Source organism: Nerophis lumbriciformis, linkage group LG09, assembly GCF_033978685.3.
Source record: "Nerophis lumbriciformis linkage group LG09, RoL_Nlum_v2.1, whole genome shotgun sequence".
Classification (NCBI taxonomy): Eukaryota; Metazoa; Chordata; class Actinopteri; order Syngnathiformes; family Syngnathidae; genus Nerophis; species Nerophis lumbriciformis.
The window spans coordinates 7752576-7775000 of record NC_084556.2 but is presented as its reverse complement, the minus strand read 5'-3'; positions in this window follow the sequence as shown (position 1 = coordinate 7775000).

Genomic DNA, 22425 nt, shown 5'->3' with positions numbered 1-22425 from the left:
TGATGATGGCAGACAGGTAGAAGAAGAAGAAGAAGAAGAAGAAGAAGAAGACACAGGCGAAGGAGGTGCAGGCAAGAGTGGGAAAAAGTTTTGAAAAACATTTCAGTTACATTTGCAAAGAACAACAACTTGATTTGTGTTGCTCTTTCTAATCTATTTTAGCGCAGGGTTCCCTTAAAGGGGAACATTATCACAATTTCAGAAGGGTTAAAACCATTAAAAATCAGTTCCCTGTGGCTTATTTTATTTTTCGAAGTTTTTTTTCAAAATTTTACCCATCACGCAATATCCCTAAAAAAAGCTTCAAAGTGCCTGATTTTAACCATCGTTATATACACCCGTCCATTTTCCTGTGACATCACATAGTGATGCCAACATAAACAAACATGGCGCATAGAACAGCAAGCTATAGCGACATTAGCTCGGATTCAGACTCGGATTTCAGCGGCTTAAGCGATTCAACGGATTACGCATGTATTGAAACGGATGGTTGTAGTGTGGAGGCAGGTAGCGAAAACGAAATTGAAGAAGAAACTGAAGCTACTGAGCCATATCGGTTTGAACCGTATGCAAGCGAAACCGACGAAAACGACACGACAGCCAGCGACACGGGAGAAAGCGAGGACGAATTCGGCGATCGCCTTCTAACCAACGATTGGTATGTGTTTGTTTGGCATTAAAGGAAACTAACAACTATGAACTAGGTTTACAGCATATGTGTTATGTTTACTGAGAGGAGGTGACGGCTCAGACACCAGGGGGCAGTATATACAATAATTTATTATATATAATAAATATATATAATAATAAACAATACAACTAAACTATAGAAATAGAGTGTGTGACTAAAATACAAGAGTGTGTGTGTTGTAAGACTATGTGTGTAGATATCTGAAGTGTGTTACCAAGTGTTGATGAGAAAAAGGGCAGACAAGTCCAAAGAGGGCAAGGCAAAAGGGGTCCAAGATCAGCGAGGGGTCCGTGGGGCAGAGAGAGACGTCAGAGTCCAGGGGCGAGTGAGGAGTCGGGAAACGAAGAAGGCAGTCCAAAAACACCGGGGAAACAACGGGAGATCTCGAGGAGGGAAGACTCGGGAAGGCAGGTACACCATGAGAAAACTAAGTTCCCGCGACGATCCTTGGGTCCACTGGTCCTTTATTGATCTCGCTCTGATCAGTCGCAGGTGTGCAGATTGCCAGCGAGTGATTGCAGCTGGTGGCTGCAGCAGGGCGGAGACGCGCGCGGCGCGTCCCTGGATGTGCGCACCCGTGGGCGTGTCCCGAGGTGCGCACAGACGGATGAGCGGCGTTGGCAGGAGCCTGAGCCGTAACAATATGAAATACATTTGGCAACAACATGCACTTTGCGAGTGCAGACAGCCCAATTTTCATCAGTTAATATATTCTGTAGACATACCCTCATCCGCTCTCTTTTCCTGAAAGCTGATCTGTCCAGTTTTGGAGTTGATGTCAGCAGGCCAGGGAAGCTAGGGTCGATATTCTTCTCTTGATCATCTTCGGTGGCATAAGGGACGGTGTGAGCCAAGACATCCAGGGGGTTTAGCTCGCTCGTCTGCGGGAACAAACTGCCGCCATTGCTTGCCGTGCTACCAAGGTCCTTTGTCCCTGAATTGCTCACACACTCCGGCAGATTCAATGGGGGTCTGGCAGCAGATTTCTTTGACTTTATCGTTGGAAATGCATCTGCTTTGAGTGTCGCAGGATATCCACACATTCTTGCCATCTCTGTCGTAGCATAGCTTTCGTCGGTAAAGTGTGCTGAACAAACGTCCAATTTCTTGCCACTTTCGCATCTTTGGGCCACTGGTGCAACTTGAATCCGTCCCCGTTCATGTTGTTACACCTTCCGACAACACACCAACGAGGCATGATGTCTCCAAGGTACGGAAAACAGTCGAAAAAACGGAAAATAACAGAGCTGATTTGACTCGGTGTTTGTAATGTGTTTGAGAAAATGGCGGATTGCTTCCCGATGTGACGTCATCGCTCCGAGAGCGAATAATAGAAAGGCGTTTAATTCGCCAAAATTCACCCATTTAGAGTTCGGAAATCGGTTAAAAAAATGTATAGTCTTTTTTCTGCAACATCAAGGTATATATTGACGCTTACATAGGTCTGGTGATAATGTTCCCCTTTAACTTAGTCTTACGTTTTATTGATTCGTTTTTTATTTCCTGGTCTCAAACTGGGCTTTTTATGCCGTTCCTCCCCCCACGTTTACCTTTTTTCCTCATCAGTCTCCCTGTTCTGTTTGGGGGTTGTACCTAAAACCAATTTTGTTGTAATTTTTTAAAGGGGCTCTATCATGCAAAACCAGCTTTTCATACATATTTGTACCTGCTTTGGTGTATTTGGGATCTGCGTAAGTCCCAAACATGTGAAATCAAACCGTTGAGGCCTTGCAGAGATGTTTATAAAACAATCTTGCCTTCAATTAAACTTCCTCCAGACAGTCTGTTTGGAAATGTTCTAAGTGTGATGTTTTGTTCAAGTGGGACATCAGCGGATTATCCATATATGGTAAAAATTTAGTCAGCTATTTTTAATTTATGCAAATATGGCTGTGCCACGACATCATGATAAAACCCAATAAAGCTTAGGCTGCTTCTATCAAAATGTTTTAGTACGACTTTGCTAAGCTATGAAGCCGCACCGCTTGATGTGCTTCAACATACGAGTATTATTATGGTGTATGTAAGACATATTATCTGGCATTTTGTTTCGCAATATTATGCAAAACCAACTTTTCTTACCTTCTGGTACCTGCTGATCTGTATTTGGGATCTGCATAAATCCGGAAAAATTGCGCGCCTCCGCCTTTGTAGTCCTTCCTGACACCGTAGTCGATAAGCTTCTTCTTTTTCTCTATCTTCTTGTTATGGGACATTCATCCTCCACTGTTGCCATTTCTAATATAAAGTAGTGTAAAGTTCTCACTTATATCTGCCAGTAAACTCGCCATGAAAGCGCTAAAACATACCGGTGTAGTGAGTTTACATTATTCACCCACAAACTTTAGTTATTGGAGAGTTACGGTCGGATGGTTTTTCACGGGACTCATTTTCGGTGTTGTTGTTTCCGGATGAGGAGATGCTGCTCCGTTATTGATTAAAGTAAAGTCTGAATGTCATTAAAAGAGTTAGCGCCATCTTTTGACACTTCTTCCACTCCCGCCCTTGCACCCTACACCGCTACAACAAAGATGACGGGGAGAAGACGCTGTCGAAGGTGAGCCACGTAAATAAGACCGACCACAAAACGGCGCATCCGGAAGAGACTGTCAGAAAGCCGCTTGAAGATGATCTGTAAAACACAATCTATGCAACATTTTGACCAAAGAACCACCATTACATGTTATGTAGACCAGTGTTTTTCAAGCTTTTTTGAGCCAAGGCACATTTTTTGCGTTGAAAAAATCCGGAGGCACACCACCAGCAGAAATCATAAACTCAGTTGACAGTAAAAAGTTGTTGTCGCAATTGTTGGATATTAATTCAAACCATAACCAACCATGCATCACTATAGCTCTTGTCTCAAAGTAGGTGTACTGTCACTACCTGTCACATCACCCCCTGACTTATTTGGAGTTTTTTGCTGTTTTCCTGTGTGTAGTGTTTTAGTTCTTGTCTTGCGCTCCTATTTTGGTGGCTTTTTCTCTTTTTTTTGGTATTTTCCTGTAGCAGTTTCATGTCTTATATTTCCCGCATCTACTTTGTTTTAGCAATCAAGAATATTTCAGTTATTTTTATCCTTCTTTGTGGGGACATTGTTGATAGTCATGTCATGTTCGGATGTACATTGTGGACGCCGTCATTGCTCCACAGTAAGTCTTTGCTGTCGTCCAGCATTCTGTTTTTGTTTACTTTGTAGCCAGTTCAGTTTTACTTTCGTTCTGCATAGCCCTCCCTAAGCTTCAATGCCTTTTCTTAGCGGCACTCACCTTTTGTTTATTTTTGGTTTAAGCATAAGACACCTTTTTACCTGCCTTTACAAAACAATTAGCTACCGGCTGCCACCTACTGATATGGAAGAGTATTACACGGTTACTCTGCCGAGCTCTGGACAGCACCGACACTCAACAACAACACATCATTTGCAGACTATAATTACTGGTTTGCAAAAAATATTTTTAACCCAAATATGTGAAATTAGATCATCTCCCACGGCACACCACACTGTATCTCACGGCACACTAGTGTGCCGCGGCACAGTGGTTGAAAAACACTGATGTAGACCACAAGGAAGTCTTTTACATTTAGAAAAATATAATAATAATATGACTCTTTTAATGCGCCCTGTAATCCGGTGTGCCTTATATATGAAAAAAGAGCAAAAATAGACCATTCATCGGCAGTGCGCCTTATAATCCGGTGTGCCCTATAGCCCAGAAAATACGGTATACAGGTAAAAGCCAGTAAATTAGAATATTTTGAAAAACTTGATTTATTTCAGTAATTGCATTCAAAAGGTGTAACTTGTACATTATATTTATTCATTGCACACAGACTGATGCATTCAAATGTTTATTTCATTTAATTTTGATGATTTGAAGTGGCAACAAATGAAAATCCAAAATTCCGTGTGTCACAAAATTAGAATATTACTTAAGGCTAATACAAAAAAGGGATTTTTAGAAATGTTGGCCAACTGAAAAGTATGAAAATGAAAAATATGAGCATGTACAATACTCAATACTTGGTTGGAGCTCCTTTTGCCTCAATTACTGCGTTAATGCGGCGTGGCATGGAGTCGATGAGTTTCTGGCACTGCTCAGGTGTTATGAGAGCCCAGGTTGCTCTGATAGTGGCCTTCAACTCTTCTGCGTTTTTGGGTCTGGCATTCTGCATCTTCCTTTTCACAATACCCCACAGATTTTCTATGGGGCTAAGGTCAGGGGAGTTGGCGGGCCAATTTAGAACAGAAATACCATGGTCCGTAAACCAGGCACGGGTAGATTTTGCGCTGTGTGCAGGCGCCAAGTCCTGTTGGAACTTGAAATCTCCATCTCCATAGAGCAGGTCAGCAGCAGGAAGCATGAAGTGCTCTAAAACTTGCTGGTAGACGGCTGCGTTGACCCTGGATCTCAGGAAACAGAGTGGACCGACACCAGCAGATGACATGGCACCCCAAACCATCACCCAACCATGCAAACTTTACACTAGACTTCAGGCAACGTGGATCCTGTGCCTCTCCTGTCTTCCTCCAGACTCTGGGACCTCAATTTCCAAAGGAAATGCAAAATTTGCATGGTTGGGTGATGGTTTGGGGTGCCATGTCATCTGCTGGTGTCGGTCCACTCTGTTTCCTGAGATCCAGGGTCAACGCAGCCGTCTACCAGCAAGTTTTAGAGCACTTCATGCTTCCTGCTGCTGACCTGCTCTATGGAGATGGAGATTTCAATTTCCAACAGGACTTGGCGCCTGCACACAGCGCAAAATCTACCCGTGCCTGGTTTACGGACCATGGTATTTCTGTTCTAAATTGGCCCGCCAACTCCCCTGACCTTAGCCCCATAGAAAATCTGTGGGGTATTGTGAAAAGGAAGATGCAGAATGCCAGACCCAAAAACGCAGAAGAGTTGAAGGCCACTATCAGAGCAACCTGGGCTCTCATAACACCTGAGCAGTGCCAGAAACTCATCGACTCCATGCCACGCCGCATTAACGCAGTAATTGAGGCAAAAGGAGCTCCAACCAAGTATTGAGTATTGTACATGCTCATATTTTTCATTTTCATACTTTTCAGTTGGCCAACATTTCTAAAAATCCCTTTTTTGTATTAGCCTTAAGTAATATTCTAATTTTGTGACACACAGAATTTTGGATTTTCATTTGTTGCCACTTCAAATCATCAAAATTAAATGAAATAAACATTTGAATGCATCAGTCTGTGTGCAATGAATAAATATAATGTACAAGTTACACCTTTTGAATCCAATTACTGAAATAAATCAAGTTTTTCAAAATATTCTAATTTACTGGCTTTTACCTGTATGTTGTGACTGTTTGTCCCTCGATCATTTATTGCATAAATCATTGTACTGTTACACACAAATATTGTCTCTAAATCTGACTTCTTGTAACTTATGTGCAGTTCAATACTGGAATCATTTAACCTAATCAAAAACATTTCAATATTACAGTATATCAAATCAAATCAAATCAACTTTATTTATAAAGCACATTTAAAATTTATCACGGTAATAAATGAGCAAGATACAATATGCAATATCAACTAAAGACAAAAGACACTGTTGTTCAGTGCTTTTACTTTGAATGGAAGCCCTCCACACATAATCCTCTGCAATCATCTCAACATGACCTCATCATCGCTCATGAATCATCTGAACTTAATGTTACTTTTAAGAAAAGGCGCAATGGAGGATTTGTAAACCTCCCATTTGGTTCTCTTTGCCAATGTAAATATTTCAGGCATTGAGGACCCAAAACTGTGATTAATTCATCTTGGTTTTTAAAAGCTTTAACGGAGGTATCATTACTCGGGGCTCGGTACCTCTGATCCTGCCCAGAGGAGGGTAATCATCCTGCTTGTAGGTCTTTAGCCATTTACCCTTCCTGCTTTAAAAGTAGTAGAGTCAGTTGGTGAGATGCCGTCTAAAGGTTTAGTTCTCTGATTCAGTCTACATATTGTGCAAGGGAGAGATCCGTACCGATCTTAACTGCCAAAGTTTTGGGATTTTCCAACACGGACCAAAGATGCAAGCTATAGTCCCAGAGTTCAGATGGTATCGTTCTCATGTCAAGTCAAGTCAAGTCAACTTTATTTATATAGCACGTTTACTACAACTTTTAAATTGAACCAAAGTGCTTTACAGGTTAAAAAAAGCATAGAGCAAAAAAACAGAAACAAAACAAAACTAACAAAGAACGTAAACAATGAATGAGCAAAAACAATAAGGTAAAAGGGGTCGAATAAAAAGTAAACATTTGCCAAATAAAAATAAAAATAATAATAATAATAAAACTAAAGCGAAGGGGGTGGGGGGGGGCTAGAAATGGTGGCCGAGTGGGCGGACTCAGCTCAGGTCAAAGACCAGAGAGAATAGATAGGTCTTGAGAAGAGTTTTGAAGACCCCCAGACTCTGGGCTGACCTAATGTGGCTGTTCCAGAGCTTAGGGTTGGCAACGGAAAAGGCTCTGTCCCCTCTGGTCTTTAGCCTGGATCTGGGGACCGCCAACAGCATTTGGTCAGCTGACCTTAGGGCTCTAGACGAGGTATGATGATGCAGGAGCTCGGTCAGGTATTGTGGGGCCAGACCATTTAGGGATTTAAAAACAATTAAAAGTAATTTAAAATCAATGCGGTGACGGACAGGGAGCCAGTGGAGTGAGGCCAGGACTGGGTTGATGTGCTCGCGTTTTTTGGAGGAATCACCCTAAGAGAAAATCGTCCAAAACCAGGATACTTGTTGGCACATTTGAACTTAAAGTGGCTCAAGCTTCAGCTCCCAATTAATTTTATGGCGCCCTGAGCAAAAAAAAAAAACAGCTGCTCAAGTTTGGTACATTTCCCTTACATGAACTAGTAAACATCACAATCATTGTGAAAATATTAGCAATTTTTCAAGTTTGGTCCTGTATTAGTAAAAAGTTCAAGAGCTCAAGACATCCTCATCAATTTTGATTGAACCTTGACGTCACCTTAGATTCACCTGTCATCACTCGCCTTCTAATTCCATCCATCCATCAGTTTTCTACAGATTGTCCTGTTCAGGGTCGCTGAGGGTGCTGCAGTCTATCTCAGTTGCATTTAAGCGGAAGGCGCTGTACACCCTGGACAAGTCGCCAGCTCATCACATGACCAACACAGATAGACAGACAACATTCACACTCACATTCACACACTAGGGCCAATTTAGTGTTGCCAATCAACCTATCCCCAGGTGCATGTCTTTGGAGGTGGGAGGAAGCCGGAGTACCCGGAGGGAACCGGGGTCCCCACATCTGCGGTCCACTCCAAGGTTTCTCATTGTCCCATTGGGTTGAGTTTTTCCTTGCCCTGATGTGGGATCTGAGCCGAGGATGTCGTTGTGGCTTGTGCAGCCCTTTGAGACACTCGTGATTAAGGGCTATATAAATAAACATTAATTGTTTGATTGAACCCACGCAGTCACGGAATTTTCAGAAAGAATAAGGTTCATAACGGAGCTTGCGAGAACTTACATTCATAAAAAATTAATAATCCTCCAAAATATTGCAAACACCAAATCTCTTAGAGCAGTGGTTCTTAACCTGGGTTCGATCGAACTCTAGTGTCATGTCTGTGTAATCATGTTTTTGTTTTAAGTCATGTTGTTGTTTAGTTTCTGTCTTTTCACTCCCTTGTCTGGTCACCATAGCAACCATTAGTTTTCACCTGTCACGTCACGCACCTGTTTCACGTTTTGAGTCACGCACCTGCTTTCACTAATCATGTCCATAGTATTTAAGTTCAGTGTTTTTCAGTTTGTTTTTCTGACGACCTCGCACCCCATACCGCAACCCATATATGCTTCTGCACACTCCTCTATGATCCTGCTTCATGTCCCTTGTCACAGTAAGTTTTTGTTTATCAAGCCACAGTTAATGTTTTTGTTTAAGTGTTCATAGTTTATTCTCCGCCACTGTGCGCGCTTTTTGTTTGATCCTTTTTTTTTGTATTTATAGTTAGTTCTAGTGTTTCAATAAAAATATGTACCTTAATTCCCGTCTCGCCCGTGCCAATTTTCCGTTGCATCCTGGAAAAGCAAACACCCCGGACCAAGTCCTGACACCTAGGGGTTCGGTGAGTCGGGCTCAGGGGTTCGGCGGAGGTCAAAACACACCCGACTCATCGTGTAAACAAAAACTTCTCCCTATCGGCGTATTACGGATACGGCAACCGCAGAAGTCACACTGATTTGCAGGTGTGTAATTTGTTGTGAGTTTATGCACTATGTTGGTTTTGTTCTTTGAACAAGGCGATGTTCATGCACGGTTCATTTTGTGCACCAGTAATGAAACATGTATGGTGAAAATATTCACCAATAATTAGTTGTTTCTTAACATGCAAATTAGTAACATATTGGCTCTTAACTAGTCATTATTAAGTACTTATTAATGCCTTATTCGACATGGCCTTATTATAACCCTAACCCTCTTCCCCCTGCCCTAACCCTCTAACCCAGTGGTTCTTAACCTTGTTGGAGGTACCGAACCCCACCAGTTTCATATGCGCATTCACCGAACCCTTCTTTAGTGAAAAATAAAATGTTTTTTTTTTCAAATTCAAGAAAAAGTTATGTTTTTTTACTGGTGCACAAAATGAACCGTGCATGAACATCACCTTGTTCAAAGAACAAAACCAACACAGTTCATGAACTCACAACAAATTACACACATTACCATGAATTGATTAATGTGGACCCCGACTTTAACAAGTTGAAAAACGTATTCGGTTGTTACCATTTAGTGGTCAACTGTACGGAATATGTACTGTACTGTTTCATATAATGTATTCTCTTCCTTTGCAATCTGCTAGTAAAAGTTTCAATCCATCAATCAAAAAACCTGCAAATCAGATGGAAAATAAGAGAGAATTGTTTGGGGGTATCCATAATACGCTGATAGGGAGTTTTTATTTACACGATAAGTCGGATGTGTCTTTACCTCCGTGGCGGAGGCTCTGCTGAACCCCCAGGTTAAGAACCACTGCTCTAACCCTAACCCTAACCCTAACCAAATAACTCTAAATTAAGTCTTTGTTACTTAGAATATGGTCCCCATACTAAAGTGTTACCAAAAACATATAACTTTGTTTTGAATTTGAAAAAAAAAACATTTTATTTTTCACTAAAGAAGGGTTCGGTGAATGGGCATATGAAACTGGTGGGTTTCGGTTCCTCCAACAAGGTTAAGAACCACTGTCTTAGAGCTATCAAGAGTACAACACTTCTCAACCTTGTATCAGGTCTTTAAGATTCAACAGGTCATTTTTGATCACCTGGCCCAAAATATGTCAAGGTGTTTTTGTCTTTGAACATTTTACCATTTCAACAAATTCCAAGCAGGGCCGGCCCGTGGCATAGGCCGTATAGGCAAATTCTAAGGGCGCCGTCCATCAGGGGGCGCCACGCCAGTGCCACAAATGTTGGAGAAAAAAAAAAAAGTTGGTACTATTATTTCTAAATACAAAAAATAATCCCACGTTAATTAAAATGCAAAGTAAAGCCTATATAATAGAAATATTATTTGTTACAACATTACCCCCCCCCCCCCACCCCCCACCCCTCCCTTCCCGTATCAAGACTCTTTTTGGACGTCACCACATCAAAAAATCAACACAAGATGTCAAAACGGCCAAAACTGTCAGGTGCCCAGGGAAGAAAAAAGAGAAAAGAAGAGGAGGAGAAACGAGAAAAAGACAGAGGTAGCAGGTAGGTAACGTTAGCCTACATGAAATTATTTGTCTGTTACAGAATGTGATAGTAACCTGGCTTTTTAGCATTAAGCTAATGTTACATGATTCGGCAATTGCTAATCAATAAATAGCTAGTTCTGTTTTAACGTCGGGTTAATATGGTGGAGGGGGCTAAATTGTTATGGAAAATAATAATGTAACGTTAGGTAATTACAGTACTCCCACCTTACATACCTCAGGGACATTTGTATTAGATCTTTTAAGCAGGTGTTTTTTGTTTACATTGTTATTGCCTTCTGGTTAGCTAATGTTTGCCCTGCAGGTAATAGTCACTTTTCCACCCCTTTATATATTAGGTATAGTTGTAAGCCTAGTTGTTAAAGTGCACATCATTAATGTTAATTAAGCAATATGTATGTAAAAAATATTGTATTTCATATATTCATTTTTGCATTCATTTATTTATTCATATTTTTTTTTTATCTTGTTAACTATTCTGATTGTTAATTTGCTTTCTTTAAGTAAAAAAAAGGTCAAAGACAAAGCTATCCGGTTTCTTGTGAGTATATACACTTCACTGCCGATGTGGGGGGGCGCCACCTAAAATCTTGCCTAGGGCGCCAGATTGGTTAGGGCCGGGCCTGATTCCAAGGCAATGCTCAGTGATGGGCTACATGTAACTAAGCTACGTAGCTTAACTACATTTTCCAGGAGCTTGGCGGTAGCATAGCTACTCCTTTAACGAGTAGCTTTTCCTGTAGCTCAGCTACTTTTGGACCCATGTAGCTAGGTAGCTTACATCAAAGCTACAAAGAGAGAAAATGGATTGTAAATTCAGACCAAAAAAAAAATGAGAACATCCATACATACAGAGAAAATCCCTGATGATTGGTTGGTTTTCTATGATGAGTCACAATTCGCTGAGGTTAAGGCAAAACATTACGGACTGGCCAATCAGAGGCGGGTCATCAAAACTCGTAAGCAAAATCATAACAGACACGCACTCATGTCACATGTCAGTGAGGGAGTCGGAGACAAAGGGACGCTTCAAGCTGATGACTCAAAATTAAAACATAAACATACTTGAAAATGGCAGATTAGATTGTTTTCTTTTGTGATGAAGATGACGTCCAGTAAACCCACAATAATGCGTGTGCTTGACCGTATTTAGACACGTGTATGCGTTTAGAGAAAACAATGCCTAAAACCTTAGTTTTTAGTTGTTTGTAAAACTCTGTAAACCAAAATCATAACTTCTCTCTGCTTCTAAGATATCCAACACAAATTTAGGAACACACTTAAGGTGAGTTGAGTTACCATTACCAACTGTCATACTTGCCAACCCTCCCGGATTTTCCGGGAGACTCCCGAAAGCGCCTCTCCCGAAAACTTCCCTGGACAAATTCTCTCCCGAAAATCTCCCGAAATTCAGGCGGACCTGAGTGACGTGTCGACAGCCTGTTTTCACGTCCGCTTTCCCACAATAAAACAGCGTGCCTGCCCAATGACGTTATAACTGTAAAATGATGGAGGGCGAGTTCTTGGTTTCTTATGTGGGTTTATTATTGTTAGGCAGTTTCATTAACGTCCTCCCAGCGCGGCAGCAACACACAACAACAGCAGTCACGTTTTCGTCTACCGTAAAGCAGTTCGTCTGCCGTAAACAGCAATGTTGTGACACTCTTAAACAGGACAATACTGCCATCTACTGTACATGCATATGTGACAATAACATCTATGGCTTTTAAAGAGTGCACGACTGCGCACACAACAAGGAGACGAATCAGAATGCATCATCAGAGAGGGTGTTCAGCATGGTTAGAAAAATAGTGACAGAGAATAGAACAAGGATGGACAATTCAACCCTTAACTCAACAATGAGTAGATGAGTGTTATGTGTGTCTATATGTGTAAATAAATGAACACAGAAATTCAAGTATTTCTCTTATTTATATATATATATGTATATATATATATATATATATATATATATATATATATATATATATATATATATATATATATATATATATATATATATATATATAATAAAATATATATATATACATATATACATATATATATATATATATATATATATATATATATATATATATATATATATATATATATATATAGCTAGAATTAACTGAAAGTCAAGTATTTCTTATATATATATATATATATATATATATATATATATATATATATATATATATATATATATGAAATACTTGACTTGGTGAATTCTAGCTGTAAATATACTCCCCCCCTCTTACCCACGCCCCCAACCACGCCCCCGCCCCAAGCACGCCCCGCCCCACCCCACCCCACCTCCCGAAATCGGAGGTCTCAAGGTTGGCAAGTATGCCAACTGTTCCCAAACAACACACAAGTCATTGTATTTTTTTTTGTCAAGATGTTAATAGATGATGTTTTTTTTTACTGTAGGTAGAGAAAATTAATAACATTATAAGGGTTGGCCAAAGAAAACGCAAACTAAATAAATACATTCAGTGGGGTGCGGGGACCCCCAGAGGTAGTTGTAGGGTGTCCCCAGCTAAATGACAGATAGTTAATAGTAATGGACCCTTATTAGATCCATTTGTATACTCTCAGTTACATTAACATTGATATTATACATGTGGGCTTATAGATATGAATGCCATTAAATGTATCTTTGATGTAGCAAGCTACTTTTGCCGTGTAGCTTGCAATCTAATTTTCAGTGAATCTATCGGATAGGCAAATATAATATATATATATTTTTTGGGTGTGTGTATGTGTGTATATATGATTGCTAATATGTATATTTTGTGCTGTTAAATTGATCACACAAAATGGTTGATTATTAGACCGAAATAAACTAATTTCATTTGAAAAAAATCCATTCATTCATGTTTCACTCTTACACACATGCTTATGTGTGCTATGGCTATGAGTTTTTTTCCTCATTGGCCTCAGTCTGGACCCCTCTCCAGGGGCCCAGGCTTAGACTGATTTTTTTTTCTCACCCCCCACCAGCGTTTACCTATTTCTTACCTTTCTTGTAGGGGGCGCCGGAAGTTGGCAGACCCGTCAGCGATCCTGTTATGTCTCCATATAATGTTTGTCTGCTCTTGAATGAGATTTAGTTGAAAATCTTAATTTCCCCTCGGGGATTAATAAAGTGTTTCTGATTCTGATTCTGATAAAATACTGCTAGTCCCAGTTTTGAGCTTGTAAGAGCTCCCTGAACTGTAATTGCCGGCATATGCGCCAATCTACATTTCTGCCAGTGGGTGCTCGGTGTGTGTGTATTAGTGTTGTCCCGATACCAATATTTTGGTACCGGTACCAAAAGTATTTCGGTACTTTTCTAAATAAAGGGGACCACAAAAAATGTCACTATTGGCTTTATTTTAACAAAACAATCTTACGATACATTAAACATATGTTTATTTTTGCAAAAATTGTGCACATACAAGACTACTTGTCTTTTATTAGTAAGTAAACAAACAAAGGCTCCTAATTTAGCTGCTGACGTATGCAGTAACATATTGTGTCATTTATCATTCTATTATTTTGTCAACATTATGTGGGACAAGTAGTAGAACATGAATTATTAATCTACTTGTTCATTTACTGTTAATATCTGCTTACTTTCTCTTTTAACATGTTCTGTCTACACTTCTGTTAAAATGTAATAATCACTTATTCTTCTGTTGTTTGGAAACTTTACATTAGTTTTGGATGATACCACAAATTTGGGTATCAATCCGATACCAAATACTTTGTAGTTACAGGATCATACATTGGTCACATTCAACGTCCTCATGTGTCCATGGACATATTTCCTGAGTTTATAAACATAATATAAATAAAATTAAAAAAAACGAAAGAAGATTAAAAAATATTGACGTAAGCAGAGTAGTACCGACTAGATCCGCTATTGTACGTGGTATCATTACAGTGGATGTTAGGTGTGGATCCACCAATGGCATTTGTTTAAATTGTAGCATCCCGGAAGAGTTGGTGCTGCAGGGAATTCTGGGAATCTGTAGTGTTTATGTTGTGTTGCCGTGCAAATATTCTTCCAAAATGTGTTTGTCGTAGTTGTTTACTGTGGTTTCACTATATGGCACATATTTATGACAGTATTGGCATTGTTCATACTGCCACCCTTAGTGTGACATGTATGGCTGTTGAGTAAGTATGCGCTTCATTCGCTCGTATGCAGTGTGTCCAAAGTCAAGATGCTTGTGTCATTAGTTCAATATCAGGCACACTGAAATCTGGGTTAGGGTTTGTTAATTACAGAGTATATGTGTCATGACTTGGACTATGGAGCAGTTTCCTGTGTGGATTGTTTTCCCGTGGTGCAAGCGAACCAGACTGGACATCGGATGATCCAGGGGTGTCAAACTCAAATACAGAGTGGGCCAAAATTTAAAACTGAACAAAGCCGCGGGCCAAGGTTGAACAAATTAACCTTTTAATAGGGACCCAAACAAGTTTTGCATTATATATTGAACAAGCAAAGCTTATATAACTTTATACTGACATGCAAAATCGAGTTTCAAATAATAATAATAATAATAATTAAAAAATATCAATGGCATATCAAATACAATTTAAATAAAAATGTAATGCCTCTTTTCTATTTGCAGCCTTTTGAGGTAAATATCAACATAACTTTTTCCACAGGCTAATACATTTGAAAATAAAATAATGAATAAACCAACCATTCAGGACTTTAAACTGCTCAGTTTGCAACACACTGATCTAATCTGATGTGCCCAAGCCAGATACCTGACATCTTTTCTTGGATGCTAGTTCATTAATGTCGGGGCTCAGGCTTTGAGCTGAGGCATCTTTCATTATCGAACGAAGTTGTTCATCAGTCATTATACCTCGTAGTCCACCCGGACCACAGTCTTGGGGGCGTGCTTTAATGGCACTGTGTTTATCGTCCTCCACGAGCTGTCGTCACGTCTGCTTTTCATCCATTCCAACAACGTGCCGGCCCGATCACAAAATATGTGGGATTCTGGGTATTTGTTTTGTTGTGTTTATGTTGTGTTACGGTGCGGATGTTCTCCCGAAATGTGTTTGTCATTCTTGTTTGGTGTGGATTCACAGTGTGGCGCATTTTTCTAACAGTGTTAAAGTTATTTATACGAGCACCGTCAGCGTAACCTGTATCGCTGTTGGCCAAGTACGCTTTGCATTCACGTGTGAGTGCATGCTGAAGCCGCACATATTATGTGACTAGGCCAGCATTCGCTAGACTGGGTGAAAAGTGGACGTGACGATTTTTGGGAGGGGCACTGAAGTTTCAGAGTCTCCCGGGAGGGTTGGCAAGTATGAGAATTAGCGATGAATGCGGTATTACCGCGGCACCGCCGCTGAATATAATCGGTGGGCCAGCTCTAGTGTTAATTTGATATCGCCTCAAGGGCCAAGTGAAATTACACGGCGGGCCAAATTTGGCCCGCGGGCCAGAGTTTGACACCCATGATTTAATCTCTTACTAAAAAGTACCAAACAAAAGGCGCGCACAAGGCGGAGACACAAAACTGGCTGAAGAACAAAAACTTACACTTAACATAGACTATGGACATGAAACAAAAGAACTGCTAAACGTGACATGAATAAATAAAAACTTACTTGGGAAAAGCATGGAAACGAGCATGGAATACAAGCATGAGTGACAAGGGTAATGTCGCCAGGCCGACCAACAGAAAATGACAGGCTAAAATAATAGTGACATGATTGGCGACAGGTGCGTGAGTTCAAATGAATCAGGTGAAAACTAATGGGTTTCTATGGTGACAAAAACAATGGAGCGTAAACAGAAACTAAAAGAGTCCAAAAACCAAACAGAACATAGCCAAACAAAACTTGATCAAAAGACATGACAATATGATTTGTGACTTTTTAATGTAAAAATAAAATATATATAAAATACTACACGGTCTAGCTCCGTCCTATCTTGTCGATTGTATTGTACCATATGTCCCGGCAAGAAATCTGCGTTCAAAGAATTCCGGCTTATTAGTGATTCCCAGAGCCCAAAAAAAGTCTGCGGACTATAGAGCGTTTTCTATTCGGGCTCCAGTACTATGGAATGCCCTCCCGGTAACAATTAGAGATGCTACCTCAGTAGAAGCATTTAAGTCCCATCTTAAAACTCATTTGTATACTCTAGTCTTTAAATAGACCCCCTTTTTAGACCAGTTGATCTGCCGTTTCTTTTCTTTTCCCCTCTGCTCCCCTCTTCCTTGTGGAGGGGGGGGGGGGGGGGGGGGGGCACAGGTCCGGTGGCCATGGATGAAGTGCTGGCTGTCCAGAGTCGGGACCCGGGGTGGACCGCTCGCCTGTGCATCGGCTGGGAACATCTCTGCGCTGCTGACCCGTCTCCGCTCGGGATGGTGTCCTGCTGGCCCCACTATGGACTGGACTCTTACTATTATGTTGGATCCACTATGGACTGGACTCTCACAATATTATGTCAGACCCACTCGACATCCATTGCATTCGGTCTTCCCTAGAGGGGGGGGGGGGTTACCCACATATGCGGTCCTCTCCAAGGTTTCTCATAGTCATTCACATCGACGTCCCACTGGGGTGAGTTTTTCCTTGCCCTTATGTGGGCTTTGTACCGAGGATGTCGTTGTGGCTTGTGCAGCCCTTTGAGACACTTGTGATTTAGGGCTATATAAATAAACATTGATTGATTGATTGATTGAAACGTACCAAACTCGCCACAAAATTGACAACAAGATTGAATTTGCAAAAATTCATTTAAAGATTGTAAATTGCCAACAATCCCACGTGGGTGCTCGGCCCCGAAGCCCTGTTCCTCGATGAATTTGACGGCCAAGGAGTCTTTTCGTATACAGGTTTTCAAAATGCCTCACGATGACGCTAAAACCGGGCTTTACAACAGAAAGAACAGCAAGGAGATTATAACGGGAAACGAAGGAATGGGGAGTGCGGCTGGCAAAAAGTCGGAAATTGGTGGAGATGAGTCACCGCAGTGTAGGAAACAGATAAACAAAATGGAAGCGAGGAAGAAGTGGAGGTTACGCTGCACCTGGCAAGGGGTCAGCGAAGCACTCTGCACGCATAACCAGGTTAATAGGGAGGCGGGCGGGAGCCTAGATGGGCCTGATGGGAAAAAGGAGGGAGGAGTGGGTTGTTTTTGAGTGAAGCTTTAGAGGAAAGTAAAAGTGGGGGAAGGAGGAGAGGGCCAAATGGAATGATGGAGGAAGATTTTATTTTGTCTGCCTTCCTATTTCCTTTTACTTCCACCCCCCCCACGCCCTCCTTGCCTATTTTAATCTGACTAAATAGGATAACCTGCTCTTCATAAAAAATGGATGCCACTTCATTCGTCGGGACCCGCCGGCTGCGCCCCCGGAGGATCCGGGCCCGGCCAAGCACGGGGGATCTCGATTGCCAAAAATCACTGGCCGTAATTAATTACCCCGAGCTCGCCCCCGCGCGGACGCCGCCCACACGACCTGGCGTCCCATCGCGGCGTGTCTTCAGCCCGGCCCAATTCCCATCACCGAGATGAATTCAGCAGAAAGAGTGATTCCGAGGTGTAAGCAGAAAACAAGAATGAAATGGGAGGGTGTGTGTCTGTCTGCTTGCTAGGCACTGTCAGTAGCTTTTTAGCCAATCACGTGGGAGAGTTTGTCAAGCAGGAGATTGCAGTCTAAAATATTAATGTAGCACCCCCGCTTACACCCCACCCACGCCTCCACCACCAGCACCACCAAACCTCCTCGCAAGACCGAGCGAGCCAGCTCCTGGAAGGGACACTCGGCCGTCAATATTTCATGAGGCGGGCCCAGACACGGGCAGGCGCTGCTGGGCCGCCCGCCCTCCCCTGCCCCCTTTAACGGTACACGCACCAGGCAGCCACCCCCCCTTTAATGTAGCCGACTGTGGTGAAGGTAGGGGGGGGGGGGTGAGAAAATATCTTGGGCCTCCTAAAAAAAAACTAAGAAGTGTGCTAAAGTTGCGTACAGAACTCAAGGCGATTCGAAAAGATGTGAGGTTAAGGGGTGGGTATGAAAGGCGGGTGGGTTCTAAGTCTTCACAACCCCTCCAAGGTGTGGACCGCTGCTGCCGAACAAGAGAGTCAGTAAGTCAGGCGTTCAGGGAGACGAGAGGCCGCCCGCTCTGAGCAAGTTTAGCCGCTTACGCTGCAAAAAAAACAAAAACCCTCAACTCATACATGCAGACTTTATTTACTCTGAATTTATGTTCTTGGTAACCCTGAAGGCCTCACTGGACGACGTGGTGATCAATCAATCAATCAATCAATCAATCCTCTAATTTAGCCAACCTTTATAATCAGCCCATTGATGGAAGAGTGAATTGACGTTCATTTTAAGGGAATCGGCTCTAACGTATGACCATATTAATACTCAAATATAGAAATGCTACCTAACAATGCGTTGGCAAACAGGTATCAAATATTTATGCATATCCATCCATCCTTTTTCAACCGCTTGTCCCTCTCGGGGTCTGGTCTCGGGTTTTTAACACATTGTCTGCAAATTTGGTGAACACATTATACCATACTTGCCAACCTTGAGACCTCCGATTTCGGGAGGTGGGGGCGTGGTCGGGGGTGGGGCGGGGCGTGGTTGGGGGTGTGGTTAAGAGGGGAGGAGTATATTGACAACTAGAATTCATCAAGTATTTCATACATATATATATATATATATATATATATATATATATATATATATATATATATATATATATATATATATATATATATATATATATATATATATCCTGAAAATATGCAAACAAAACTGTGTTTGGATAATTGTTACTTCAAACTTGCATAAATGAATATTAAGGAATATAACATAACTTGGCTTCTGAGAGCTTCAAAATGTAGTGAATAAAATGCTAAAGTTGTTGATAAACAAGCAATTATTTTAATAATTAAATATGGTCATTTTAAATGAATTATTATGATAATTTAAAATTAATTATTTCAAATATGTTTATTTTAATGTAAAATTCTATGGCTGGATGTAATAAGGAGTCAGAACAAATTAAAATTAAAATACAATTAATTTTGATGTTTTTAGCAAAATATAGTAAAAATGTATTTAGTTTTTTTTTTTTTTTTAAATGAATAAATATCTATTTATTTTTAGGTAAGATAAACATAATAATACAATGTATCTCTAGTCTGGATGATTTAGTTCTTGTCACCCTGTTGTCCTCCCGTAGTGAAAAAAGGCTGTCCTCACTCAGGTCCGCATGGAGGCCACGCCCCCTCCAGCTCCGGCTGAAAATCGGGAGATTTTCGGGAGAATATTTGTCCCGGGAGGTTTTCGGGAGAGGCGCTGAATTTCGGGAGTCTCCCGGAAAATTCGGGAGGGTTGGCAAGTATGCATTATACTGTAGGTCTTTAGCTGCTCTGCTGATCTATTTCTTGTGCCAGGTGCCTGTAATCCTCAAATGAAACACCGAAAGGTCAAACTTGACAATTGTTCCAGTGGACAATAATTTCCGCAACAAACCTCAGGAAGTCATACCTCATATTAAAGATAGTGACCAGTACTTTTTAAGAATGAAATTATTGTGTTTATTTTTTTGCCTCATCCTTCACTATGAAGCGTGGGTGAAGAATGCGCTACTGACCTGATAAGACCCGATAAATCAGAAAGAGAAAGCGATGACACAGTATTATCTGCTCACAGGTGGTTGTTTAAAGGGCAACATTATCACAATTTCAGAAGGGTTAAAACCATTAAAAATCAGTTCCCAGTGGCTTATTATATTTTTCGAAGTTTTTTTCAAAATTTTACCCATCATGCAATATCCCTAAAAAAAAGCTTCAAAGTGCCTGATTTTAACCATCGTTATAAACACCCGTCCATTTTCCTGTGACGTCACATAGTGAAGCCAACACAAACAAACATGGCGGAAAGAACAGCAAGCTATAGCGACATTAGCTCGGATTCAGACTCGGATTTCAGCGGCTTAAGCGATTCAACAGATTACGAATGTATTGAAACGGATGGTTGTAGTGCGGAGGCAGGTAGCGAAAACGAAATTGAAGAAGAAACTGAAGCTATTGATCCATATCGGTTTGAACCGTATGCAAGCGAAACCGACGAAAACGACACGACAGCCAGCGACACGGGAGAAAGCGAGGACCAATTCGGCGATCGCCTTCTAACCAACGATTGGTATGTGTTTGTTTGGCATTAAAGGAAACTAACAACTATGAACTAGGTTTACAGCATATGAAATACATTTGGCAACAACATGCACTTTGAGAGTGCAGACAGCCCAATTTTCATCAATTAATATATTCTGTAGACATACCCTCATCCGCGCTCTTTTCCTGAAAGCTGATCTGTCCAGTTTTGGAGTTGATGTCAGCAGGCCAGGGAAGCTAGGGTCGATAGGGGGTTTAGCTCGCTCGTCTGCGGGAACAAACTGCCGCCATTGCTTGCCGTGCTACCGAGGTCCTTTGTCCCTGAATTGCTCACACACTCCGGCAGATTCAATGGGGGTCTGGCGGCAGATTTCTTTGACTTTATCGTTGGAAATGCATCTGCTTTGAGTGTCGCAGGATATCCACACATTCTTGCCATAGCTTTCGTCGGTAAAGTGTGCGGAACAAACGTCCAATTTCTTGCCACTTTCGCATCTTTGGGCCACTGGTGCAACTTGAATCCGTCCCTGTTCGTGTTGTTACACCCTCCGACAACACACCGACGAGGCATGACGTCTCCAAGGTACGGAAAACAGTCGAAAAAACGGAAATTAACAGAGCTGATTTGACTCGGTGTTTGAGAAAATGGCGGATTGCTTCCCGATGTGACGCCACGTTGTGACGTCATCGCCCCGAGAGCGAATAATAGAAAGGCGTTTAATTCGCCAAAATTCACCCATTTAGAGTTCGGAAATCGGCTAAAAAAATATATGGTCTTTTTTCTGCAACATCAAGGTATATATTGACGCTTACATAGGCCTTTAAGCACACTGCAGCTAGTCCTGGATAGTCCCACTCCTTTATGCTTTAGTCACACGCAGAATTCTCGCAGGAATGAGGCAAAAATACATACACTATATTACCAAAAGTATTTGGCCACCTGTCTTGACTCACATATGAACTTGAAGTGCCATCCCATTCCTAACCCATAGGGTTCAATATGATGTAGCTCCACCTTTTGCAGCCAGTACAGCTTCAACTCTTCTTTTTCGACCATTGTTCCAAAAGCGCATTGGTGAGGTCACACAATGATGTTGGTCGAGAAGGCCTGGCTCTCAGTCTTCGTTCTAATTCACCCCAAAGGTGTTCTATCTGGTTCAGGTCAGGACTCTGTGCAGGCCAGTCAAGTTCATCCACATCCGACTCCATCATCCATGTCTTTATGGACCTTGCTTTGTGCACAGTCATGTTGCTCGCTCCAAAGGTTTTGAGCATGGAATTGTTCAAAATGTTTTGGTGTCCTGGGGCATTCAAAGTTCATTTCACTGTAACTAAGGGGCCAAGCCCAACTCCTGAAAAACAACCCCACACCATAATTCCTCCTCCACCAATTTTCAAACTCGGCACAATGCACTCCGAAATGTACCGTTCTCCTGGCAAGCTCCAAACCCAGACTGATCCATCAGATTGCCTGATGGAAAAGCGTGATTCATCACTCCAGAGAACGCGTCTCCACTGCTCTAGAGTCCAGTGGCGACGTGCTTTACACCACTGCATCCGACGCATTGCATTGGACTTGGTGATGTATGGCTTAGATGCAGCTGCTTGGCCATGGAAACCCATTCCATGAAGCTCTCTGCGTACTGTACGTGGGCTACTTGGAAGGTCACATGACGTTCGGAGCTCTGTAGCAACTGATTGTGCAGAAAGTCGGCTACCTCTTTGCACTATGCGCTTCAGCATCCGCTGACTGCTCTCTGTCAGTTTACGTGGCCTACCCCTTGGTGGCTGAGTTGCTGTTGTTCCCAAACTCTTCCATTT